The sequence below is a fragment of the Urocitellus parryii genome, chromosome 14 (assembly GCF_045843805.1).
Source record: "Urocitellus parryii isolate mUroPar1 chromosome 14, mUroPar1.hap1, whole genome shotgun sequence".
Lineage (NCBI taxonomy): Eukaryota > Metazoa > Chordata > Mammalia > Rodentia > Sciuridae > Urocitellus > Urocitellus parryii.
The window spans coordinates 42591716-42604028 of record NC_135544.1 but is presented as its reverse complement, the minus strand read 5'-3'; positions in this window follow the sequence as shown (position 1 = coordinate 42604028).

Below are 12313 nucleotides of genomic sequence, written 5' to 3'. Positions count from 1 at the left end.
AATTGAGTGGGGCTTTAAGCAACAACCGTTTTCCCCTATTTCATCACTGCAAAGAACCATGCTGTCACTTAATTTTCAAAGAAACCCTTTGTAATCTACTATCCCTATGCTCACCTTGAGACTCCTCAGGCGGAAGTGATTTTGAAAATATCCCATAAGAACAACCCTACTCAGCCATCCTTACATTTGGCAAGAGCCTATGCCTGACACCTAGTGGTAACTACTGGTATTTTGCACTGGAAACCTATTGCAATTTCAAGGGAAGAACAACTTGAAAACAGTTCTGGGCTTGTTATTGTTATTGGTGTTTTAGTTGAAATCGTTTCTATTGAAGAAGTAAATTAATTTATTTTGAGAAACTGTCCTGGGACTCCACCTATAAGTGAGATCACATGGTTTTTCCTGTGCCTGGCTTATTTCAATTAACATAATCATCCCCAGTTTTATTTGTGTTTCCACTAATACCAGAATCTTATTATTTCTTATGACTAGATAATATACCATTTTGTTTTTATACCACATTTTCTTTACTCATTCATTCCTCACTGGAGACACCTAGTTTGTTTTCATGTCTTCCCTCTTCTAAATAGTTCTGCAATAAATACGCAATAATCTCTAATGGTTTCATGTCCTTCCTGGACCATATAGTAGGGTGTTTGTTTGGTTGTTATTTGTTTGTTTTGTGGCAGGGATTGAACCCAGGGCACTTAACCACTAAGCCATATCCCCAGCCTTTTAAAAAATATTTAATTTAGAGAAAGGGTCTCACTAAGTTGCTGAGGGCCTCATTAAATTGCTGAGACTGGCTTTGAAGTTGTGATCAATACTCCTGCCTCAGCCTCCTAAATTGCTGGGATTAGAGACATGCTCTACAGCACCTTGTGGTAGTTCTATTTTTAATGGTTTGAGGAACCTGTATACTGCTTGCCACAAGAGTTGCACCAATTATATTCCTACCAAGAGTGTGTAAGGATTCCCTTTTCTCTACAACACCTATCTTTTATCTTTTGAATACTAGATATTCTAACTGGAGTGAGTTGATATCTCATTTTAATTTTCATTTCCATTTCCCTGACTAATGATGTTTATGTTTTATTTTGAGAAATGTCTATGTATATCTATTGCCCATTTTTTTTAAATCAGGTTTTTTTTCCTATTGAATTTTTATGTATTCTAGATATCAAACCATTGATAGGTATAATTCACTAATATTTTCCCCATTGTGTTCTTTTTTAAATTTTTTAGTTGTAGATGGATACAATACTTTTGTATTATTTTATTTTTATGTGGTGCCGAAGATTGAATCCAGTGCTCTAGCAAGAGCTCTACCACTGAGCTACAACTCCCACTGTGTTCTTTCTTCATGCTGTTAATTGTTTCCCTTGCTGTGAAGAACCTTTTTAGTTTGATGCAATCCTTTTGTCTATTTTTATTTCTGTTTTCTGTACTTTCTTTGGTGGTGGTGGGGGGGGTGGATACAGAAAAAGTCTTGCCCATTCCAATATCCCAAAGCCTTTCCCCTGTTTTCTTCTAGTAGTTACATAGTTTCAGATTTTACCTTTAAGTCTTCAATTGAGTTGAGTTTTGCACCTGGTAAGAGACAGAAGTCTAGTTTCATTCTTCTGAATATTGGATATCAAGTTCATAAGCAACATCTATTGAAGAGACTGTACTTTCTTTAGTGAATGTTTGTAGAAACTTGGTTGAAGATCATTTGGCTGTAGGAGCTTGAGTTTATTTCTGTTAACTCTATTCTATCACAATAGTCTGCATGTATTTTATGCTAACACCAAGCTGGGGTTTTTTTGTTTGCCTTTATTGTGGTGCTGGGGATTGAACCCAGGGCCTTCTGCATGCAAGGCAAGCACTCTACCAAGTGAGCTTTATCCCCAGCCCAATAAGCTATTTTGACTACAATATGTTTGAAATATATTTTATAGTCAGATAGTATAATATAATGCTTCCTGCTATGTTCTTTTTACTCAAGTTTACTGTGGCTATCTGGGAGTGTGTGTGTGTGTGTGTGTGTGTGTGTGTGTGTGTGTTTCCAATTTGGATTCTTTTCTAATTTTTTAAATAATATCATTGTTATTTTGAAAGATACTACATTGAATCTGTAGATATATTTTTGGAGTATGAATATTTTAAAAATTTTGATTCTTCTAATACGTGAACATGGGATGACTTTCAATTTTTGTATGTATGCTTTAATTTCCTTTATCAATGTTTAATAGTTTGTGTTTTTGTCCTTCATTCTGTTGTTGTATCACATTTTTGATTTACATATCTTGAACCTTCTTGCATACCTAGGCTGAATCACACTTGATCATACTGAATAATCTTTTGAATGTGCTATTGACTTCAGTTTCCTAGTATCTGCTAAGTATTTTGCATTTGTGTTCTTTAGGGATATTGGCCTGTGGCTTTCTTTTTCTGTTGTGTCTCCATCTTGTTTTGGTACCAAGGTAATACTAGCCTAATAGAATCAATTTGGAAATTTTCCTTTCTCTTGAATTTTTTGGAGTAATTTAAGAAGAATGAGTGTTTGTTCTTATTAAAATGTTTGGTAGAACTCAGCAGAGAATCCATAAAGTCCTGGGGTTTTCTTTGATGGGGACTTTTTATTACTAATTTAATCTCATTATTCATTATCAATCTGCTCAAGATTTCTATTTCTTCATGATTCAGTCTTGGTAAGGTGTATGTGTCATGAATCTGTCCATTTCATCTAGGGTAAAATATTTGTTGACAGTTTGTTCACAATAGTCTTTAATAACCCTTTGCATTTCTGTGGTCAGCTGTAATGTGTCTTTTTTTGGTTTTTGTCTCCAATTTTCTTTACTTTGAATCATCTATCCTTTCTTCTTAGTTTGGTTTGATAAGGATTTGTCAATTTTATATATCTTTTTTAAAAATACAAGTTTTCATTTCCTTGATACTTTGAAGGTTTTTAAATCACTATTTCATTTGTTTTGTTTTGATATTTACCTTCTTTTTCCCCCATCTGCTAATTTGGAGCTTGGCTTGTTCTTGTTTTTCTGCTTCCTTAACAAGCAAAAATAGGTTATTTGAGATCTTTCTGCTTTCTTGATACAAGCACTAATTGTTATAATCTTCCTTCACAGTACTGATTTTTCTACATCCATTAGGTTTATCTCCATTTTTATTTGTTCCAAGAACTTTTAAAATTTCCTTCTTAATTTCCTTTTTCTTTCTTATTTGGGAGTGGCTTGATTAACTTCCATGTATGTGTACACTTTCCAAACTTTTTCTTGTTAATCATTTCCAGCTTTATTGCATTAAATAAAAAGAATGGTTGGAAAAGAGTCTTACTATTGTTTTAATTTTTTAAAGTTTGTCAAGAGTTATTTTGTGACTTCCCATCTGATCTATTCTGGAGAATGTCCAATGCACATTAAGTATAATGAATCAAAAATGCATCCTGCTGTCATGTATAACTAATTAGAACAAATTGTTTTTTAAAAACAATAAATGTGTATTCGTGACTGTTGGATGGAATGTTCTATAGGTGTTTGTGTGGTCCTTTTGGGTTTGGTCTAGGATGCAATTTAACTCTGTTAAAAAAAATGTTGATTTTTGTGTTCAGATGATCTATCTGTGACTAAAGTGGGTAGAAAAGACCCCTATTATCATGATATTGGAGCTTCTGTCTCCCCGTAGGTCTACTAATATTTGTCTATTGTAATATTACAATATTGGTTGTGTGTGTATTTTTAAATATTACTTTCTCCTGCTGAATTTGATTTCTTTACCATTGTATAATGATCTTCCTTGTCTGTTTTTAATGCTTTTGACTTAAAGTCTGTTTAATCTGATAAAAGTGTAGCTACTTCTACTTTCCTTTAGATATCATTTGCATGAGATATCTTACTCTTTTCCTTCACTTTTAGTCTGAATGTCCTGAGAAACGAAGTGAGTTCCTTATAAGCAGACGATAATTGTGTCTTGTTTTTTTTTAATTCATTCACTGACTTTATGTCTTTTATTTGAAGAATTTATTGCATTATTGATTAGAACTGCCATTTTTCTACTTATTTTATAGTTTTATTATAGTTCCTTTCTTTCTCCTTCTACAGGCCTTTTTAATGGTTAAGTGGTTTATTCAAGTGGTACTTTGATACTTTCCTCATTTTGTGTGTATGTGTGTGTACTATAGAATTTTGTTTTGTGGTTCCTATGAAGCTAACAAAAAATCATTGATTATAACAAGTTATTTTAAAATGATAGCAACTAAATATTGATCATAAATATAGAGAAAACAAGAGAGATATTAATAAAAAATTACACTTGCACTCTATTGTTTCCCCCAATTTGAATATTATGTGTTGTTTAATATCTTTTAATATTGCCTGTCTGATAAAATAATAATATAGTTATTATTTATGATTTTAATATTCATAAAAATATAAATGTTATATAAAACAAGTTGCTAATATTAGAGAATTCTTAATTTGTTCTCGGATTTACTCTTACCGATGTGTTTTATATCTTCTGAGGTTTTCTTCTTATTAGTCTTTTTTTCAGTCTGAAGAAATCTTTTTATGATTTTTTTATTGGAAAATCTAGTGGAGATATATTCTGCCAGCCCTTCCTGGTCTAGGAATGGTCTTTATCTCTCCTTCATTTCTAAAAGATGGCTTTACTAAGTACAGTGTTCGTGGTCTGCAGGGTTTTCCTTCAGCGCTATGAAAAATCTCTTCCTCCTTCTACCTGGCCCATAAAGTGTCTGCTGTCAGATGAACTGGAGCACACTTATGTGTTCTTTCTTTTCTCTTGCTGCTTTGAGAATCTTCCTTTTTTTCTTTAAATTTTAAAACCTTGACTCTAATCTCATGAGGTAGACTTGACTGAAGAAAATCTGACTGGCAACCTTGAACCTCTCTGAATCTGGCTATTTGTATCCTCCTCTAGATTTTTGCAAAGAGTTCTGTGGATGACTTTCTAGCCCTTTGGCATCTCAAATCACTCTTGAAACAAAAACTATGATGATTTGAATTAGGTGTCTCCAAAAACTCACGTGTGAGACAATGCAAAAAGTTGAGACGTTAAATGATTGGGTTATGAGATCTTTAACCTAAATCAGTGCATTAATCCCCTGGTAGGGATGAACTGGGTCAGGACTAGAGGAAGGTAGGGTGTGGCTGGAGGAGGTAGGGGCATATGTTGGGGTTTGTATTTTGTCCTGTTGAGGGGAGCTCTCTTGCTGTTTCCTGGTGCTGTGTCCTGCACCACTTTCCTCCACCACACCCTTGTACCATGATGTTCTGCCTCACTTTAGGCACCAAAGAATGGAGCCAGCTGTCTGTCAACTGAGACCTCTGAAACCCTGAGTTCCCAAAATAAACTTTTTCTCCTTTCAAATGATTCTTGATAGGTCTTTTGGTCACAGTAGCAGAAAGGCTGACTAAAACAATAACCCAAATATTTGCTCTTTTAACAGTGTCCCCAATTTCCCACAAGCTTTTATCCCTCCTTCTTTCTTTTTTTTTCTCCTCCAACGTGTTTTCAAATAGCCTGTCTTCACGTTCAGTGATTCTTCCATTTGATCTGGTTGGTGTTAATGTCTTCTATCATGATTTTAATTGTGCTCAGTGTACTTTTCAGCTCAAGAAATCCTATTTGATTTTTTTGAAATTACTTCAATCTCTTTATAAGTTTCCCTGATGGAGTACTAAATTGTTAGTCATTCTGTATTATCTTAAACTTCATTGAATTTTCTAAAAACAGCCATTTTGAATTCCAAGAGTTCTTATTTAATTGATTGATGCTATGTTGGGTGTCACTAGTCCAGAACCAAATTTCAAGGCAAAGTCCTAGGCTTATTTTCCTGTCCATTTTACTCTGTGGTTGGAATCTTGCTCCAGGCTGTGCTGCTCCACGTTGTGAGAGGGGCTCTCAAGGCAATCTCTTAGTCTAATGAGTCCAGAGGCTTGGTCTGTGAGCACTGACCAGGGAATAGGATCTGTGGGGTTCTTCCTGATACTGGTTTTCACCATGGAAGGCCTGCAACTAAATCGTAAGTATCAGGCCTGGTTTTAATATCCTCTTTCCATGTTTCATTGCTTGAAGTTGGGGTAGGAGCTAAATGGACAATTCCTTACTTCCTGGCTTTTTCAATGTCTTTTCTTCTTATCATAATATAACCAGATCCTGTGTTATCTCTCACTTGGTTTTCTTAGTTCTGATGAAGATAGTTTGATGCATGAGTAACAGTCCAAATTGAGATTTTTGGTGGGAAAATGATCTCTGGAGGATCTTACTCTACCACCATCTAGTTCCACCTTTTTGTTTTGTCAATTTGGGGGTATTATAATATGGCCCCCAAAACAAGTCTGATACAATAGAAGATGTAGTAACCCCAGTATAGGGTTCTACATTCTGAGATTTACTATGGAATTTGAGGTAGAAAAATAAAGCCTTCCTCAAACAACTCCCAAAGTAACATTGTCAACAATCATTGCTGGCTAGTCACACTGACTTAGCTACATAAGCAGGGAATATTCAACCAGACGCTTCTAAACTCTCTCCCAAAACAAGGTTATTTGCATAAACAGTAGTGCAGTCAGTTCAATACGAAGATGAAACATGTCCTGTGTGAATGAAATGGACTTGGTTAGAGAGGCCCCTAATGTTTGCCTGAAGTCTCTTTATCCTACATCCTTTACTGTTAAAAGCCTTATGCAACAATGCTCTGTGGATTTTTGTAAGTTCTTTCAATTATATGAATCGAATTTTTATTTTGTGCAATCATCACTTATATTACAGAACAATATTTCATAGGGTATTCAGAGGAATAAAATAAATCATTTAAAGTGTTTAGAAGAGAGCTGGCACATTCAGTGCTTTAAAATTGTATCCTTTATCTCTGGAACAATGGCATCATTATGTATAAACTTGCAGTGTAAGGAACAATACATACTTGGAGATTATATATATATATCTTTTGTTACAGGCACACATTATGATGGAAACATATTTTACTGAAGACATTTCTTATGTTTAATGAATAAGAGTAACATATATATGAAAATAATAGTTTCATATTATGATATGAACTTCATTTATTGATTCCAAGAAGAGTTCATTCAAATTCAAGGCTGTGCTAATAGAACATTTGCTCCATAAAAACATACTCTTTGAAGATGAATAAGACAATTGTATGTAGTTTGTTTCAAAAACAAAAGAAAATAAGTATTTATGAACCAAAGGGTAAATTTGATCAAGAAACATTTGATACAGCTTTTAAAGATGCTTTGCTTTTAGTCTTAATATAACCTATTAATAATATTCAAAAGAGACCAGTTTCAGAGAATAAACACTTTTCTTTAATAATAATTCTCTTATTTCCAATCTCTATGAAATATATGAAAATTACTATTCTAGGGATGTGAACTTTGTTTCAAATTAATATACATAACTAATATGCTAGAATATTAGTCATGTTATTTTTTTCTTCAACTTTTAATTAAATTTATTCTACAAGGATTTGAAGATATGATTTGGACAATAATTAAAATCAGGTTAATTTTATTCATGACTTCTATCACTTCAGAAGGGAAAGGGTCAGTAGAAATTTCCAATTAGAGTGAAATTTGAACTTGAGAACATCAAAATATGTACACAGTGTAAATGTAAAGATATTTTTTGAAATCATATTTGTGTTATTTATAAAAACATGGATACCTATTGTATATTGTTTGTGAAATTATCTGACAAATTGCTTTACATTTCAACACCAATTCTTCCTGTCAATCCATAAAAAAATAATAATGGTGTTTTGAGTAGGATAATTGTGGTATACATGATAAAAATCTATTGCTACAAATAACAAACCATATGATTCAAGAAATATTACTTTTGCTATTTTTCTTGAAAAAAAATCTTAGAGAAGACAAAGAATGATGTTAAACAAGTTATTGGGTAAAGTAACCAATATTACATTTTTTTAAGTTCTTGAAGTAGAAATTCAAACAATGCAGAGAATCTGCTGACATATATCATTAGTCCTTAAGTTTACACATGCTTTGATGCATACATCAGAGGTTAAGAGAACTAGCAAAGATCATGGTCACTAGGAAAATTTTAATGATATTGTAAAGATGATCAATGGTCTTACTCTCAACTCCAAATTATTAGAAAATTAAATTTATTTATGACAGAAACCATTGTTGAAAATTCTTATGTTTTAAACACTCTTTTATGTACTATAATTCTAGTAGCAAAGAAGAACAAAAAAAATTGTCTATTCTCATAAAGCTTATTCTAGGGGTAAAGACAAATTAAAAATAAAATAAAAAAATAATTTCCACAAGGGAACAGATAAAATAAATCAGGGTAAGGTAGAGATAAGAATGCATATGGAATTTATAGTAAAGGTGACTGAGAAGAAACAAGTCAAAACAAAGCCAAGAGAATATGGTATCTCAGAGAAATGTGTTTCAAGAAGAGGGAATAAGACAACCATGTGTAGAAGAAAAGAGAAAACAAGCCATTTGCAAGATGATCATCATTCTTGACAACAGCAGTGTTGATATGGTGGAGGAAAGATGATTGACATGGTTTGCCCCAAGACTAGTCAGTACAGAGAGAAAAGTAACAGTTTAAAGAAAATTTTCCTGTGAAAAGAAGAAGAAAAATGGAGTTATAACTGGTAGAGAGGTCCCGGGAATTTGTTTTCTGTTCACTTGCTTTCTGAAAATAAGAGTTAATATAACATGATGGTGCTGAGTAGAAATGGGATGACTTCAGGATGGAAGTCCTTGGGTCAATGAGTGAGGATGCCTAAGTTCAGTGTATGAACATTGGTAGGAAAAGGGTCGAAGTTAAAAGCAATGAGCATGTTATGACAGGAGGGTGGTGAAGAAGAATGCCCATAATAAGTGGATGGAGAAAACTACTAGTGTTGATGGACATTTTCTCAATGAAACAATAAAGAAGGTATCAAATGAAAATCAAAAGAACACTGGAAGAATGTGGAGGTTTGCAGTTTGATGAAAACAGAGGTGTGTAATAGAGCTTCAGGAGAGTGGAAGGCTGACACTCTTGATATTTGCTGTCACAAATTAAATTGTACCCAATCAATATAATGGATTTATCATGTATGTGTTTTGTATATGCATAATCACTTCATCAGACACATTTCTCCACTCACCTGCATTTCAACTATAGTAGGTAACATACTGAACTATGTGAATTTTATAGCAACCAATTCACTTAGTAAAAATGATTAATATAATGTGTAATCTCTGAACTCTTAGTAGCAGAGAAGTTATTAATTTCATTACTGTCAATATCTACAAAGTCAATGAACTAGCATTCTAAGAACATCAACTTATGTATGGATATGAGACAAAAAAATCTTCTACTGTATTCTATGACGTAATATCTAGAATTTTAGAAAACTAGCTTCATTCAATTAGAATTACTCTTTTATCTCTTCTCCTCCTCCTCCTCTTTCTCTCTCTTCCCCTCTCCCCCCTCACTTTGTGATGTCGATATGCTGCTCTGTCAATCAAAATTCTTAATTATTTTCAAACATTAGATTAAATTACTACATAATATTTCTCCTACTACATAATGTTTCTATAGTGTGCTTTTGTCTGCTAGCCAAGCCTTTCCAAGAAACTTTAGATAATCAAGAAAATTAAATATAGGTATTATTGTATAGATTTTGTTACCAGGTGACAGAAGCAGTTAGACTAGTAAGTTTCCTTTTCATAGGGTTACTCTTCTCCATTATGTCTATTTTAATTCTGACAAGATGATCCTAAAAAAAGGATAACCACAAAATTAATAGTTTGAGCAGTCTTGCTTTTTGATGTATTTACTAGAAACTGAAATAATTTGTTTTAGCAACTTAATAACAAATTCTTCTGACTGGTTTTAGTAACTTAGCTGTTGTGAATTGCACTGCTATAAATATTGATATGCTTGTAGGGTGTTGGCTTAAGTTCTTAAGGATAAAAAAGGCTGGGATAGCTGGGTCATATAGTTGTTCCATTCCTAGTGTTTTGAGGAATCTTCATACTGCTTTCCAAATTTGCAGTCCCACCAGCAATGTATGAGTACACCTTTTTCCCCTATAATTTTGTCAGCATTTATTATTGATTGTATTCTTGATGATTGTCATTTTAATTGGAGTGAGATAAAAGGTCAATGTAATTTTGATTTGCACTTGCCTGGTTGCTAGAAATGTTGAACTTTTTTTTACATATTTATTGGTCATTTGTATTTCTTCTTTTGAAAAGTGACTGCTTAATTCTTTGATTGGGTTAATTGGTGTTACATTTTTGAGTTCTTTATATATTTTGGATATTAATCCCCTATCAGAGGACCAACTGGCAAAGGCCTTCTCCTTTTTGTGGGTTCTCTTGTCACACTCTTTTCCTTTGCTATGCAGAAGCTTTTTAATTTGACACCATCCCATTTATTGATTCTTGGTTTTATTTCTTGATCTTTAGTGGTCTTGTTGAGAAAGTCAGTGTCTGTGCCAATATGTTGGAGTGTTGAGTTGCAAACTATAAAGAAATAGAAATAAGACCAGTAGAGAAAGAAGAAGAGGGAAGGGAAGAGAAGAAGGAAAGAGGAAGTACTGGGGACTGAAGTGCAGCAAATCCTATCCCCTGAATGTATGACAAAATGAACTCCAATGTAATGTATTAATTATTAATTATAGTGCATTAATAAAAACATTGTAAAGAAAATGTGGCACACAAAAAATATAAAACTACTTAGCCATAAAAATCTGAAATCTTGTCCCTTGTGACAATATGGGTGGAATTAGAGATGATTCTGTTAGTTTAAATAAACCAGGCACAGATAGACAAATACTGTATTATCTCACTTATATGTGGGATCTAAGAAAGCTGATCTCATAGAAGTAGAGAGTAGAGTGGTGGGTACCAGGGGCTGGTGACACTGGAGTGGAGGGAAGGTTGGCAAGAGGTTGATCAAAGGGTACTAAGTTATTGTTAGATAAAAATAAGACGTTCTGGTGTGTTATTTCACATAGGGTGACTCTAGATAACAATTAAGTAATGTATATTTGAAAAAGCTAAAGGAAAGGATTTTAAAAGTTTTCCCCATAATGAAATAATAAACATTTGGGAGCCGATATGTGTAACATGATTTAAACATCACACAATGTATTTAAAAATTACATTACTCCCTTCATATGTACATTTTTTTTAAAGAGAGAGTGAGAGAGAGAGAGAGAGAGAATTTTTAATATTTATTTTTAAGTTCTCGGTGGACACAACATCTTTGTTGGTATGTGGTGCTGAGGATCGAACCCGGGCCGCACGCATGCCAGGCGAGCGCACTACCGCTTGAGCCACATCCCCAGCCCCATATGTACATTTTTTATGATTTATGTCTTAGTTAAAAATAAATTTAATAGATAAACATAAATAAAAATGTATTGATCACATATCTTGTAAAAGGTTTAACTAAAAACTTCTAGAAGCAGCAATATGACTTTGGTATAGGCAAAAAATTCTTAAAATAAAAAGTATGAAATTAAATTGTTAATTGGATTTTATTGAATTCTAATTAAACAAAAATATATGACACCATTTTAAAACTTCAGAAACAAAGCCACAGACAGAAAGCAAGCATTTGTCAAATCAAAAACTAATAAAGAATACACATACTCCACTGGTCTTCTTTCTATTTTCATGAGATCCACAACTTTTTTTTTTCTTATTTTGTACTGGCTTCTGTGTATGAGAGAAACATTTAACCCTTGATTTTCCGAGCCTGTTTTTTTTTCACTTACCATGATATTCTCCAACTCCATCCATTTATCAGCAAATACCATAACTTAATTATTTTTTATGACTCAGTAAAACTCCAAAACTCTAGAATTTTTAGGACTCTGTTACAACTCAACTAAAGCTGTCAACTAGATTGAAAATGAAGAAAAATGTGAACAATTTATATAAGAACATGTAAAAATGGCCATTTAACATATTAGGAGATTACATTCTTAGTCAAAGGGAATTTCAAATTAGAAGAAAAAAATATAGCACCATTATGTAACAGTTTAATGAATAAAATTTAAAAGTGATAATGTCAAATGTTAGCATTAAATATTCTTTATAACACTTAAATGGTCTTCAACAGATAAGTATAAAAATATGTGCTATATCCATATGATACAATATTACTCAGCAAAAGAATGAAAAGACCTCTTCATCCTTAAATGACTTTTGAAAATAATATGCTGTAAAAATCTTCAATGTTTACTTCTATTTACATGAAGTTCTATGTAAAGCAAAGCAAGGTCACCTGT